Raw genomic sequence first — 14119 nt, forward strand, 5'->3', positions numbered from 1 at the left:
TTTTCAAAACTTTATGTTTTACAAATTTTTCTATTAATGCCAACTACATAATCCCATTCTGAGTCGGCAAATACGTATTTAGTTTTCTTCTATTAAACGATATCGGTGTTTTGCTAGAAATGTCCAACAGAAAACGAAAAATATCTTTAATATTCTATCCCATTTTTTTCAAAAGTGATTCGACTCAATATTTAAGACGTCAGGCTGAGAGTGTAAATGTAATCAGATATGAAACAGAGCAGTGCAACTTTGTCAAAGAGGCAAAGTCGTGGCGTGAATTCCTAATGCCCTTGTGAAGTATTTTTAGAGCGCCTCTTTTGTTATTAAAGGCCAACTTCTTCACCGCTTATACCTCAAACCAAAGTTAAAGCGCATTACTAAGCACCGCTTAAGAGTTTAGAAGGCCCTAAGGAAAACATTAAACGAAGTACATGATTTTGCGTTGGATTGATTTGAAACACGGTTTTCGTCTTCCAATTTTCAAAATAACTTTGCTTACAATAAATATTTAGTCGCTTACCAAGGTGGCTTCACATGAATTACCTCTTCAACAAATCAAAGATTCCTTTCTCGTGGCGCTCACGGAGATACAGAGACTTCCTCTTATAATCTTACAGTGAACTCTCCCTTACTTGATATTGAAGGGACCATCGAGTTAGGGAGGTATCGAGATAGAGAACGAATTTATATTTGACCGAACAGTTAATTTTTTTTCCCTTATTGAGTGAAGTGAGAGAAGAAATTTTCGAAGTGAATGATTACAGGGAGAACTGAGAGGTGAGAAATGAGATTTTTTAATGAGTACAGAGTAGTGAGAAGTGAGTACTGAGAAACGGAACGGAGTATTAAGTAGTGAGATGTGCGCAGTAACATGTAAGTAGTGGAAAGTAAGAAATGAGAAGTGAGGAGAAAGTAGTGAGAAGTGAGTTGTGATAGTTGCAAAGTGAAAAGAAGGATATGAGTAGTGAAAAAAACAGAAGCAATGGGTGAGAAGAAGAGAGGATAATTATGATGTGGGAAGCGAGATGTTAAGTAGTGAGAAGTGAGTGGAGAGATCAAAGTCAGGAGAAGGAAGACAGAAGAAGAAAGAGAAAAAAATAAAGAAGGAAAATAAAAGAATATTGTTTCTAACTTCTTGTTCCTCGGTCCTCACTTTTATTATTCCCTTCTCACAACTTACTTCTCACTCCTGATTTCTCACTTTTCACTTCTCACTACTTACTTCTTTCTTCTGTTATCTCTTATTATGAAGGTTGTTCGTAAGGTTATAGTGATAAAACCGAAAGAGTCCAACCAGAGTAGCGATGATACTCAGAAATTTTTGAGCACCAAATTAGATCCAAAAACACACAAAATCAGTAACTTTAGAAACGGGAAAAACGGCTCTATTATTGCTGAGTGTGCAACAGGATATAGTATTAATGTTGTGAAAGAAGGCATTCAAAGCGAGTTGGGTGAAAATTACAATGCTGTTGTTCCCTCATCGGTGCCAAGGTTAAAAGTGATGGGCATGAGCGAGAAACTTTCCTCCGATGACTTCATTCAGATTTTGAAAGATCAGAATGAAGACATCGCTATCAATGATGTAAAAGTAATACGGGTGTTTGAAAATCCTCGTTTCAAATACAACAAGTACAACGTTGTGATTGAAGTCGATAAAGACAGTCATAGCTGTTTGTTGACCGCGAAGAAAGTAAATATAAGGTTTGATCGGTGCCTTGTTGCCAGATTGCAAAAACGCTATCGCGTGCTCTAAGTGCAGTGGACCTCACAAGACATCTGAATGCACGTCATCTGTATTGAAATGTGTTAATTGTAATAAAATGAATCAAGAACGTAAAACGAATTTGGACGTTAAACACGGAGCATTCAGTACTGAATGCAAAGTGTCTAAAAGATTAGTTGATCGCAAAAAGAGCAGCTTGCATTTCAATGAATAGCAACCAAGTTCTAGTATGAATGTAAATAAATTCGATATTTTGTATTTGAACATTGCAGGTCTCTCTACAAACTACGTTGCATTACGTCAGCTTGTAGAAGATAAACGTCCATTTTTAGTCTTTTTATCTGAAACGCATATCGTTGACAGTGATTCTTTCTAACAGTACAGTATCCCGGGTTACAGTGTAGCTGCTTCTTTATCACATTCAAGACACACTGGCGGTGTTGCTATTTATGTCAAAGAATCGGTTCAATTCAAGCTTCAATTGAACGAAGTTTGTGATGGTAACTGGTTCTTAGGCATTGCAGTTGAACGTGGCATGAAGATGGGTAACTATGGAGTTTTATATCACTCTCCCAGTTCAAATGACCAGCGATTTGTTGAAATTTTGGAGAACTGGTTGGAGATGTTCATAGATCCTAATAAATTAAATATACTCGCTGGCGATTTTAATATCAATTGGTGTGACATCCATAATTCGAATAATTTGAAACGGTTAGCAGACTTTTTTGATTTGAAACAAAAGGTCTTCGATTACACACGTATTTCTCAGCACAGTAGAACTTTAATTGATCATGTATATTCTAATTTCGATTCCGTTAGTACGGTAACGATTTGTGATTTGAAAATAACCGATCATGAAACTCTAGTAATTAACGTAGATGATAATAGTGATAATAATAGTGATCTTATCAAATTAAAGTGCTGGAGAAAATATTCAAAACAAGCTATCTCGGGTCTTGTCGCAAGAAACGTGGATTTTCAATCAAACGTCGGTTCGTTAGATCAAAAATCAGCTGTTCTTACTGACGTTTTGAAAACCTGTACCAATAATCTAATAGAACATAAATATGTATCTCTGAAAAACTCGAACAGCTGGTACAATCTGGATCTTTTACGATTCAAACGTAAAAGGGACAAATTGTACAGAAAATGTTGTAGAAGTAATAATACAATTCATTGGAAAAGGTATCAGGTCGCGCGTAATAAATATTCGCATATGTTGAAAAAAACGAGATGCGAATATATTCAGAGGAAAATTGATCAGCATCAAAACAACAACAAAGAGTTATGGAAAATTTTGAAATCTTTGTTAAAACCTAATAGTAGCAAACCGCGATCCATAACCTTCGATGGCACATTAGAACAGTCAGAACAAGTTATTGCAGATAAATTCAATCAATATTTCGTCAACAGTGTCTCACTGATTAACCAGTCCATTGAGTTAGTTGATGAGCCTGACGAAATAAAACAGCCGATTAATTTTAATTGTAGATTTGATGGATTTCACCCAATAACATTAGAAGAACTTGAAAATATTTGCTTTTCAATTGGAAAAACGGCTGGAGTCGATAATGTTAATGCCAAGGTAATACAAGACTGCTTTAATGTCATCGGACACAACTTGCTGGACCTTATAAATGAATCTTTACGAACTGGGCACGTGCCACAAGTTTGGAAGGAATCTCTAGTGATTTCGATTCAAAAAGTTGCTGGGACGATTAAAGCCGAAGAGTTTCGTCCTATCAATATGTTGCACATTAGAGACAATTTTGGAACTTGTAGTAAAAGGCCAGCTGCTTGAGTATTTGAATAGAAATAACTTGCTGATACCGGAACAATCAGGATATCGAGAAGGTCATTCTTGTGAAACCGCATTGAACTTGGTATTAGCTAAATGGAAGGAAAATGTAGAGCGTAAAGATACGATTGTTGCTGTGTTCTTGGATCTAAAACGCGCTTTTGAGACAATTTCGCGGCCCTTATTGTTGAGCACAATCAAGCGCTTTGGAATTTCGGGATCTGCATACAATTGGTTTGAAAGCTATTTGTCTGACAGATCTCAAAGGACTGCTTTTAATGATTCTGTTTCTAGTCCCGTGGAGAACACGCTAGGAGTGCCACAGGGAAGTGTATTAGGGCCTATTTTATTCATTATGTATATAAATGACATGCGACGAGTCTTACGATTTTGTGATATAAATCTTTTTGCTGATGACACCGTGATATTCATTGCAGCTAAAAATTTAGCAGATGCCGTTTCACGCTTGAACGAGGATTTACACTCTCTAAGTAGATGGTTAAAATACAAGCAATTGAAATTGAATATTAATAAAACAAAATACATGGTAATTTCGCGAACCCGAGTAAATGAGGATGTCTCTGTTCAAATTGATGATGAGACAATTGATCGCGTCCGCGATATTAAATATCTTGGCGTGATTATTGATGACAAGCTAAAATTTGACATACATATTGACAATGTTATCAAGAAAATAGCCAAGAAGTATGGAATGCTCTGTCGATTAAAACACGATTTGACTATTGGTAGCAAAATACTCTTGTATAAACCAATCATCTCTCCTCATCTGGATTTTTGCCCTTCCATCCTTTTCTTGGCTAACGAAACACAAATATCGAGATTGCAGCGCTTACAAAATAAAATAATGCGTTTGATTTTAAAATGTGATAGATTCACTTCCTCAACTTTCCTGTTGGACGCCTTACAATGGCTGTCAGTGAAGCAAAGAATAGTGTACTTGACTATGGTGTTCATTTTTAAAGTAATAAACGGTTTACTGCCTCGATATTTGAGTGATCGAATTGAAAGAGGAAGTGATATTCATAGTTATAATACTAGACACGCGGATAATGTGAGAACACCCTATTTTCTGTATGGCGCTTCACAAAACTCTTTGTTTTTTAAAGGTATAAATGTTTTCAATTCGATCCCTTCACACATCAAACGTGCAGTATGTATTTCACACGTCAAAGCTGCCTTTTGAACAGCTACCCGGCAATTTTTTATCCGTTAACACATGTATCTTGACGAAGTTTTTAACAACGGATGATTTTTATGGACCATTTTTTATTTTTATTATTTATTGAGGCATTAATAAGCTGTAACGTTCGCCTCGATGATGATGATGGATTTTAATTTATTGACGTAGTTTATTTTTGAACCTTTCTTTGTGTAGTCTACAAAAGTTTGAGCATCGCGAGCGGATTACAGATATGAATGATTTTGAATTTATTTAAAAACTTGCATATTTCGAACTGTTGAATCATGCTCTTGAATTAGTAGTAAGCCTTCTGGTAGATTATTTTGTACTCGCGGTTGTTCCGAAACTTTTGTTATCGACGGAGCGGTTACACAAGTTTTGATGTTTGGTTGTCGAACCTAATGATCCATGTTCAGATACATGTGAGTTTTAGATTGCGATATTGGTTTGTGAAAAGAGCGCGATGTTTGGCGGAGCTTTTGAAATCTGTGCGAGAGGTTTCACAAGTTTAGCTTTTGATGAGCTCCATGTATCACTACTGTTGATTACAAAAATTCTAGGTGTAGTTCTTTAGTTCATTTTATCAATTTATTTTTGCTGTACAGTATGGAATTTTATTTTGGATTTTATATCTGTATATCGGATCGTTTGTTTGCAAAACCGATTACATTGATCTTAAAGATAACTCGTCCAGCTCAAACCTTTGTAGGGGTATGTGGCGGGACCATCATCATCATCATCATCATCGCTTATTTCGCTTCTCATCTGCCTTTTCCTACTACTCACTTCTCACTTTGCACTTTTCACTATTAATTTCTCACCTCCCACTTCGCACATCTCATTTCTCACATCTCTTTTTTCACTTCTTAATTCTCACTTGTAACTTCTTATATCTCACATCCGACTTCTCATTTCCCACTTATCACTTTTCACTTATCACTTCTTACTTTTCACTTCTCACTATTCGCTTCAATCTTCGTACTTTTAACTCCTCACTTCTCACCTCTTATTTCTCACTTCCCACTACTCACCGCTCACTTCTTTCTTTTCATTCCTCACTTTACACTTCTCACTTTGAACTTTTCATTTCTCACTTTTAATTTCTAACTTCTCACTCCTCACAACGCACATCTTACTTCTGACTTCGCACATATCACTTCTCAACTTTCACTTTTCACTTCTCATCTCTTCTTCAACTTCATATATCTCACTTCTGACTTCTCATTTCTCACTTATCTTATTTCACTTCTAACTTCTATCTTTTCACTTCTCACTTCTCCCTTCATACTTTTCACTTCTCATAACTCTCTTCGCACTCCGAATTTTTCACTTCTCACTTTGTATTTTTCACTTCCCACTACTTATTTTTCACTTCTTACTTCAAGCTTCTCACTTCTCATTTCTCACTTTCCTTCTCTCACTTTTAATTTCTCACTTCTAACTTTTCCTCTCTCACTTCTCATATCTCACGTCTCATATCTCACGTCTCATATCTCATTTCTCACTTCTCGCTTATCACTTTTCACTTCTAACTTCTAACAACGTCGTGCATGTACTGTTTCTGACAACATCGAGTTAGAGAGGTGAGAGAGATATCGACTTACGGAGGGAGTGCAATATGCTTGATTCAAGGGACTTTGAATTTCATCGAGTTAGAGAAAATATCGTGTTACTGAATATCGAGTTAAGGAGAGTTCACTGTATAATAATGAGTATCAAACTAATTTTCCTCTCCTTACTATATTCGTATATTCTGGTTTTGATTTAGCTCAATACCATAAAACCACGCTGATAAATGAATATGACGGATGCTTCAACATAATCACATAAGTCTTAAATGAAATAAGGTATTAAATAGAATTTTAATCAAAATATAAAAAAAATCCCACAATTCCTATATTATTATATACATACTTATTGATATAAAGCTGAACTGATATAAAACTGATCAGATTCGGGAGCACCCACTCCAGGATGAATTCCTTTGAAAGCGGCACAAATGCTGGGGTTTTGCGTTATCGCCAATGGTAAACGGCAACACGGCGATTTCTCGCTTAACTTTTCAAAAGGACCTATGTAAAAAAAAATTCATGATTTAATTTGAGTACTGCAATCAGAAGCTTTCATGGTGTTCTGTTGATTGCGCTATTCAATCTAATTCATGAAATACTGCTTCTTCTGATACTATAATTCTATTGGTTGCAAAGCAGTTATTTGCCTTTGAGAAAATTAAATCAGAATTGCGTACATAATGTAAAATCAATTCAATAAAAATTCCGCGGAAAAAATGAAATTTCGTTTCGTTTCGAAAAATTTCGAATTGAATGGACGTTGATTTCGTATCGTATCGAATGTTCGAAAGTAAATATATATTTTGTTTCGTTTCATTTCGAATCAACACAGATAACTTAAATTTCGTTTCGTTTCGTTTCGTTAGGAAACAGTTTCTTATCGCATACCCTTAAGCGGAGGTGCGCTGCGATGGCGTCTTTCGGGAAACAGAATGGCGGGTTCGTTGGAGGTCGTCTGGTTCGAGGCTCGTGGAATCCAGTCAGCTCGCCGGTAGCGGACGTAGTGTCTTTCACTTCAGGGTTTGTGGCAACGGTCTAGTTCCAACGGACGGCTTGCGGCGGCTACGGCGTTTCGATGGCCAGCCAAATACGCTTGGATGTCGGTTATCAGCCCGATAAACCGGGTGATGGATTGCCGAAAAATGTCACGAAACACGACTCGGATCCGTTCGTCCACTTATTGACGGGTTTTTAATCCACCTTTCGCAACCGGATCATTAAAAAAAAACGTGCGTATACTGCGAGCTACCGGGTATCAAAAAAAACCTCTTCACTTTCGATTTGCTTTTTTTTGTTCTAGATGCTTCTCAAATCAGGAGTTAACATCAACTGTCCACTCACGCCGTTTTCCAGCTCTTTCCCGCCCAAAACTCATCAATCGATTTCATTTTGATCCCTCTTCATCAGCTCAGTGGATCTGTTCACCCACTCGGCACCCAGATTCGTAGTCATCTCCTCCGCTGCCTTGACTTTCACTGCCTGTACTCTCAGCGCCATTCAAATGTTCCTCGTAGTGCTGCTTCCACCTTTCGATCACCACACGTTCGTCCATACACATCCATCAAGATGCTCCCATCCTTATCCCTGCATATTTCGGCTTGCAGCACGAAGCCTTTGCGGGATGCGTTGAGCTTCTGATAGAACTTGCGTGTTTCTTGAGAACGGCACAGCTGTTCCATCTCCTCGCACTCCGCTTCTTCCAGGCGGCGTTTCTTCTCCTGAAAAAGGCGGGTCTGCTGTCTCCGCTTCCGTCTATAACGTTCCACGTTCTGCCAGGTACCTTCTGCAGCACGACCGCCCGCACTGCGTCCTTCTTCTTCAGACTCTGTCTGCACTCTTCGACGAACCAATCGTTCCGTCGACTTCGTCACACATACCCGACGTTGTTATCCGCTGCGTCGTTAATGGCTGCTTCGACTGTATTCCAGCCCCATCGAGCTCACCCTCGTACCGCGGCGGTCTAGGTCGTACCGCGGCGGTCGTCGGTACCGAACACTGTTGATGACGGATAGTTTTGGGCGCAGTTTAACCATGACCAGATAGTGGTCAGAGTCGATGTTAGCGCCAGGATATGTCCTGACGTCGATAATGTCGGAGAAGTGCCGTCCATCAATCAGAATGTGGTCGATCTGTAATTCTGTCTGCAGCGGTGGTCTCCTGGTGTACCGATACGGAAGGCTGTGTTGGAACTAGGTGCTGCGAATGGCCATATTCTTGGAGGTGGCGAAATCAATTAGTCGTAGGCTGTTTTCGTTCGTCAGCCGGTGAGCGCTGAACTTCCCAATAGTCGGTCCAAACTCCTCCTCTTGGCCAACCTGAGCGGTCAAATCTCCTATGATGATTTTGACGTCGTGGCTTGGACAGCTGTCGTACTCACGTTCCAACTGCGCGTAGAATGCGTCCTTGTCATCATCAGCGCGGAGTGTGGGCTATGGACGTTGATTATGCTGAAGTTGAAAAACCGCCTTTGATCCTCAACCTGCACATTCTTTCATTGACACCACCCGATCCCGCGCCTTTGCATATTGCCCATCACTATGAAAGCTGTTTCCAGTTCGTGTGTTCGAAAGCTCACTTCCAACAAACCTCCTGCAGCGCCATACCGAATCCACGGTCCTCGAGCATATCGGCAAGTATGCGTGTGCTCCCGATGAAGTTGAGATTTGCAGTTCCACGAACCGAGTTTCCAATCGCTATTCCTTTTTCATCGCAGTGGTCTTTGCCGATGGTTCCGGTCCGTACTTACTTGTTGATTATTTGTTGCGTAGGTTTTTTTAAAGGCTGGCTTGCAGGGCCTGATACCAAACCCTCTAAACAACCGGAGGACCATTCCACCTTATTCCCGGTGGACCATGGTGCACAGTAGGGTGGCTCAAAAAACACTTTTTCAAATTTTTTGATGGGCCGCCCTCTTATTCGTTTCTATTTGATGCCTTGATGCTCTGAGCAAAATTTCAGCCAAATCGGTCAACGTTTCGGCAGTGCTAAACTCGTTGGAAGTTTATATGGAAAAATGTATGCATCCAAAAACAGTGATTTGCAGTTGGACGGCACAATGTACGATCAAGAACCATGATACTCATTCAGTTCTTGTTAAATAAAATACAGAATGTTATGCTGAAAGCCACGAGAAGATTAGAGTTTATTACGCAAAGATATTAGCATTTTACTGGAGTGTTGTAGGGGTGAATTTATTTCTTTTCAAAGGTAAAAGAAACGAAATTTGCTCAAACCCCACTGCAGAGAAATGCTAATAACTTAGCCGGGCAAACTCTAATCTTCTCGCGGTTTTCTGCATAACATTCTGTATTAAATTCTTCAAGATCTGAATGAGTATCATAGTTCTACATCGTAAGTTGTGTAGTCCAGCTGCAATTTATTGTTTTTGGATGTTTCTACATACATTTTTCCATATAAACTTCCAACGAGTTTAGCACCGCCCAAACGTTGACCGATTTGGCTGAAATTTTGTCCAGAGCATCAGGGCATCAAATAGAACCGAATAAGAGGGCGGCCCATCAAAAAATTGAACAAAGTTTTTCCCATACTAATTTGAGCCACCCTAGTGGACAGTTTCACTATGAGTCCCTCGCTGGCACTCGGACGATGATCAGCCGCCCCTAACATGGTGAACAGACGCTTTGTAAGATTTTCACCTCCGGAGAGGAGTGAACCCCCCTTTCCTGTCAGCATACGACCATAGTTCCTACCTGGGTTGGTTACCCGATCATCCCTAAGGCTACTCGTATCCCGGCCAACGGTACAAGGAGGTAGGGATAGGAGTTGCTGGATAAGAGACTAAGGATCGCAAGATGAAGTCGAATTTATTCCTTCAGGTACGTGAAGTACCAATGGTACGCACAATTTGGGCCGATTTGGTTGCAGCAACTTATATATGTATGACTTTTGTTCTATATAGGCCCAAAGCATATGCGGTATTTCGAAAAAATTCGTTTCAGGTGATTCGCGGAATTTCAGCATGGCGAAATCCGATTTCTTGATTTCGTTTCGTTTCGTAAAATTACAAAAATTTCGCTAGAAAAAACTAACTTCTAACGAAATTTAACGGAATTCCGCATAATTTCGAAACAAATTGAAAGTTAAACCATTATTTTATATTTGAAAAAATTTTGGGTGCGCCGCTGATTTAAATTGTTAAACTATTTTCAAAACTTTATTTTGTACAAATTATCTATTAACGCTTACTTCTTCTTCTTTAATGGTTCTAGATTCCAACTGGATATTGGCCTGCTTTTCAACTTCCGCAATCCTACGCCTTTGCTCGCATGGCTACTACAGACGCTTACTACATAACCCCATTCTGAGTCGACAAATACTTATTTAGTTTTCTTCTATAAAACGTCTTCTGTATTTTGATAGAAATTTCTAACAGAAAACGAAAAGTATCTTTAACTATTTTATCCTATTTGTGTAAATGTATTCCTTTGAAAGCGGCACAAGTTATGGGGTATTGCCTAATCGCTAATGGTATATAAATGGGAACGCGGCGATTTATAACAGACTGTTTCTTCTGTTATTATAACTCTGTTGGTCGCAAAACAGTTATTTGACTTTGAAAAGTAAAATCAAAAGTCCGTACATAATGTAAAACCAATTCAATAAAAATTCCGCGGAAAAATATTAAAATTTCGTTTCGTTTCGTAAAATTTCGAATTAAATGGACCTTGATTTCTTATCGTTCGAAGTCTCGAAAGTAAATCTACATTTCGTTTCGTTTCGAATCTACATGGAAATTTAAAATTTCGTTTCGTTTCGTTTCGTTAGGAAAAAGTGTGTTATCGCATACCCTTAAGGCCCTATGTTCAATGTATAAGAAAGGACATATACCTCATTTGAAACAAGCCGAAAAGTTTCTGGTTACGTGTGTAGATCTTAAAGTCTTACTCCAGGGTTTCTTAGATGTCCGCGAGGAGGTAGGTTTGAGTTCCTAACTCCATGGGGTTCCTGGTTGTCCATAATACTTGGAAATGGGAAAGAATTGCTTATTAGGTATTCATACGGACCCATAGAATAGACGTTGTTAATTCACTGTTGTTTAGTTGCTAGACGTTTAATACATTTTCAAGATTTCTCGGTGCACTAAGAATATCTCAAGACCTCAGCACTCAAACGATTGGATGACCATGATAACGAAATCAATTTGAACGACCTTAAAATCGAAATCGAAAGACACATCTTAAGACTAAAGGTAAGTTAAATATCAAACCTTTTTTTTATGTAAGCGAAAAAGATTGCAAACCCTCTTTTTACTCAAAATTCTGAAAAATGCTCTTTTTTGTGCCCAAGATTCGAAATAACGCCTCCATCGTTCTCGGCGCAAAAACAGGATTTGCAGCATCACATTTTTTTTTATAATTCATTGAAACTAGCGAACGGATTGACCGAATTGTAAGATTTTCTCACTTATAGATTCGTATTGGGATTATCTGTACTGAGGGAATATTTAGTAATGTTATAGTTATAGTTATACTTGTTCCTCGTGTTACAGATTTTTTAACTGTCAGAGATGTAGAACGGGAGATAAATCTTCAGATAGCAGTTATAAACTGCACATGTTTTATTTTGAAAAACAAAAGCATAATCGTTCGAAGCCAATTAAATTGTCAAACTGCTGTGATGTCGATGAAACTGATTTATTAAGCAAATTTCCATTTAGTTTGAGAAATATCTGAATAAAAAACGACTACAGTGTTGACACCAATGTCACTCCCGATTTTGTTAAGCCCCGAATTTGTCTACCCCAGATTTTATCACGTCCCGATGTTACGTTCGTATTTTGAAGCTTTTTTAATTGTATTTTGTTATGTGTGCAAACTCAAAAAAAATAAAAATAAACAAACCCTGGAGCATAAGTGAACACTCTGCGATTAAAAGATCGTGCTGCAAGGGAAGTCTGTCTTGCAAACAAGAGGGGAACAGGAAATTATCTTGTCACTCGCAACTAATACTAATGACACACTGGTGGTACAAGTACCATGGTACAAGAATCTTGAAATGAGTACCATACCAATTATTGTCTTTATCAAAGATAGTCTTGGAAAAATTTTCTTGTTCTCTTGTACCATGGTACAAGTACCACAGGTGTGTCTTTAGTATAACACCACAATAATTCGTCGCTTCCGTTCGCGACACACTGAGAGCCGCTGGCTGTCACAAACGAAGTAGAGGAGACAGAGTTGTGGTGTCTGCCATGTCCGCGGCATCTGGGGAGTGCTGCTCGTGACACAAGGAAGGAAAAAGAACGGCTAGTGTAGACGTTCCGGTGTTCGGAAGGAACAAACGTAACCGGAACGACAGAGCGAGGCGCTCCACAACATCGATACCGCCGTGGGCAGTAATTCGTCAAAGACAGAAAACCTGTTTTCTCAAACGGTTGTTGGCGGAACACGCCAAGGTAAGGCGGCAACACATTTCGAGGTTAGTTCCCATTCAGTTGGCAAGGAAGATTCCATTATGAGTCTCAATATTTAGGCAAGCGGTGACAATTCCCTCACCTTAAGCAAAGAAGCTCGGATAGGATAGAAGACAGAAAGGATTGGCAACAGCACGGACCGAACCCCTCAACGATTCCACAGCCACGCGGAACGTGATCGGCAGAGACGATTTGAACGAGTCAAGGTTAGTAGTGGCATAAAAAGACAAATATAGTCCTCAAATCAGTCATCTCGAAGTGCAGGCGACACGCATTAAGAGGAAACGACGGTACCTTCAGGCAAAGGTCGCAGCCCAACGGAAAAGCGAATTGCTCCTCCAGATTGTTGTCCAGGTCAAGCAGATCGCCATCGACGGTAGGACGAACGATTGCCACCCAGAAGAGCCTCCACTAGGAGTAAGTTGACCACAAATATTGAGCACGAAGCAAAATCTTATGGGAAAACCCTATTTGACAGGGCTTTTGTTTTGGACTTGAATTCGTCGGGTACGTCCAACCTGAGACGGTAGTCTGTGCAGGCAGCATTTCACCGTGTGGTCAGAGGTGGATTCGGGCACGATCTGCGAGGTGGTCTAGCTGTAGGCCAGTTTCTCCTCAGGAATTCCCACCGGGATCCAGGAGCAGGCACTCTGGTGCACCTTTGTAACCGCTCGCCGGATGGTACAGTGGAAGCAACTCAAACTGTATAGAGTGGGATACGTGAGTAGCCACGAGATGTGGATGAAAATGGGAAGAAAGTGAAAGAAGAAGATGAGGAGGGGGTGAAGAGAGTAGGAAATATCTAGCAGGCATGCAGGGTAGTTGTTAAGACCCCAGGAGAAAACGTTACTGTGAGACGGGCAGATGAATGTAAAATAAATGTTTGCACACAACTCATTCATGTTTTGAGGCGTTTTATGTTACCTAGCCGGTCCGAACCTTGCCTTTCGCCTTCATGCAAGGTCGTAACACCGATTTTGTCAAACAAAAAAAAATTGAAAATTTTAATCGTTCTTTTTATTTTTGTAAATAATATCACCAACAACAAATAACATTCACCGCCTGTGATTTTTTATGAATAATTTCTGAGTGCCTATCAAAAGTTCAATGAAATGGATGTTCGAATGTTTGAAACTACAACTTCTGTTGAATGGGATGGCATTTTTACAGCTCCAGTTTCATTTCCTAACTCCCATACAATTCATTACTCTACTAAAGATGCCCTAAGAGTTTGTCCATTTGACGGGAAAAGTTGGAAAATTATCAAAATGCAGTTCTGAAGAAAGCCAAATCAAGCTCGAATTGAATTCGATCTAGAGTGTGTCGCTGCCATCAACTAAACGATTAAAATTTTGTCCGAGAGAGAAAAACGACCCGAGCGAGATCGGGC

The 14119-nt window shown here is 39.4% G+C and overlaps 1 long non-coding RNA gene across 1 annotated transcript; it reads left to right on the top strand.

Moving 5' to 3' along the window:
• Positions 1-12853: 12853 nt before the first annotated feature.
• LOC134219477 (uncharacterized) lies at positions 12854-13420 on the top strand. The gene is made up of 3 exons (XR_009981576.1): positions 12854-12935; positions 12994-13146; positions 13208-13420. It is a non-coding gene; the product is annotated as an uncharacterized LOC134219477 (long non-coding RNA).
• Positions 13421-14119: the final 699 nt, after the last annotated feature.

Source organism: Armigeres subalbatus, chromosome 3, assembly GCF_024139115.2.
Source record: "Armigeres subalbatus isolate Guangzhou_Male chromosome 3, GZ_Asu_2, whole genome shotgun sequence".
In the NCBI taxonomy this organism is placed as follows: domain Eukaryota; kingdom Metazoa; phylum Arthropoda; class Insecta; order Diptera; family Culicidae; genus Armigeres; species Armigeres subalbatus.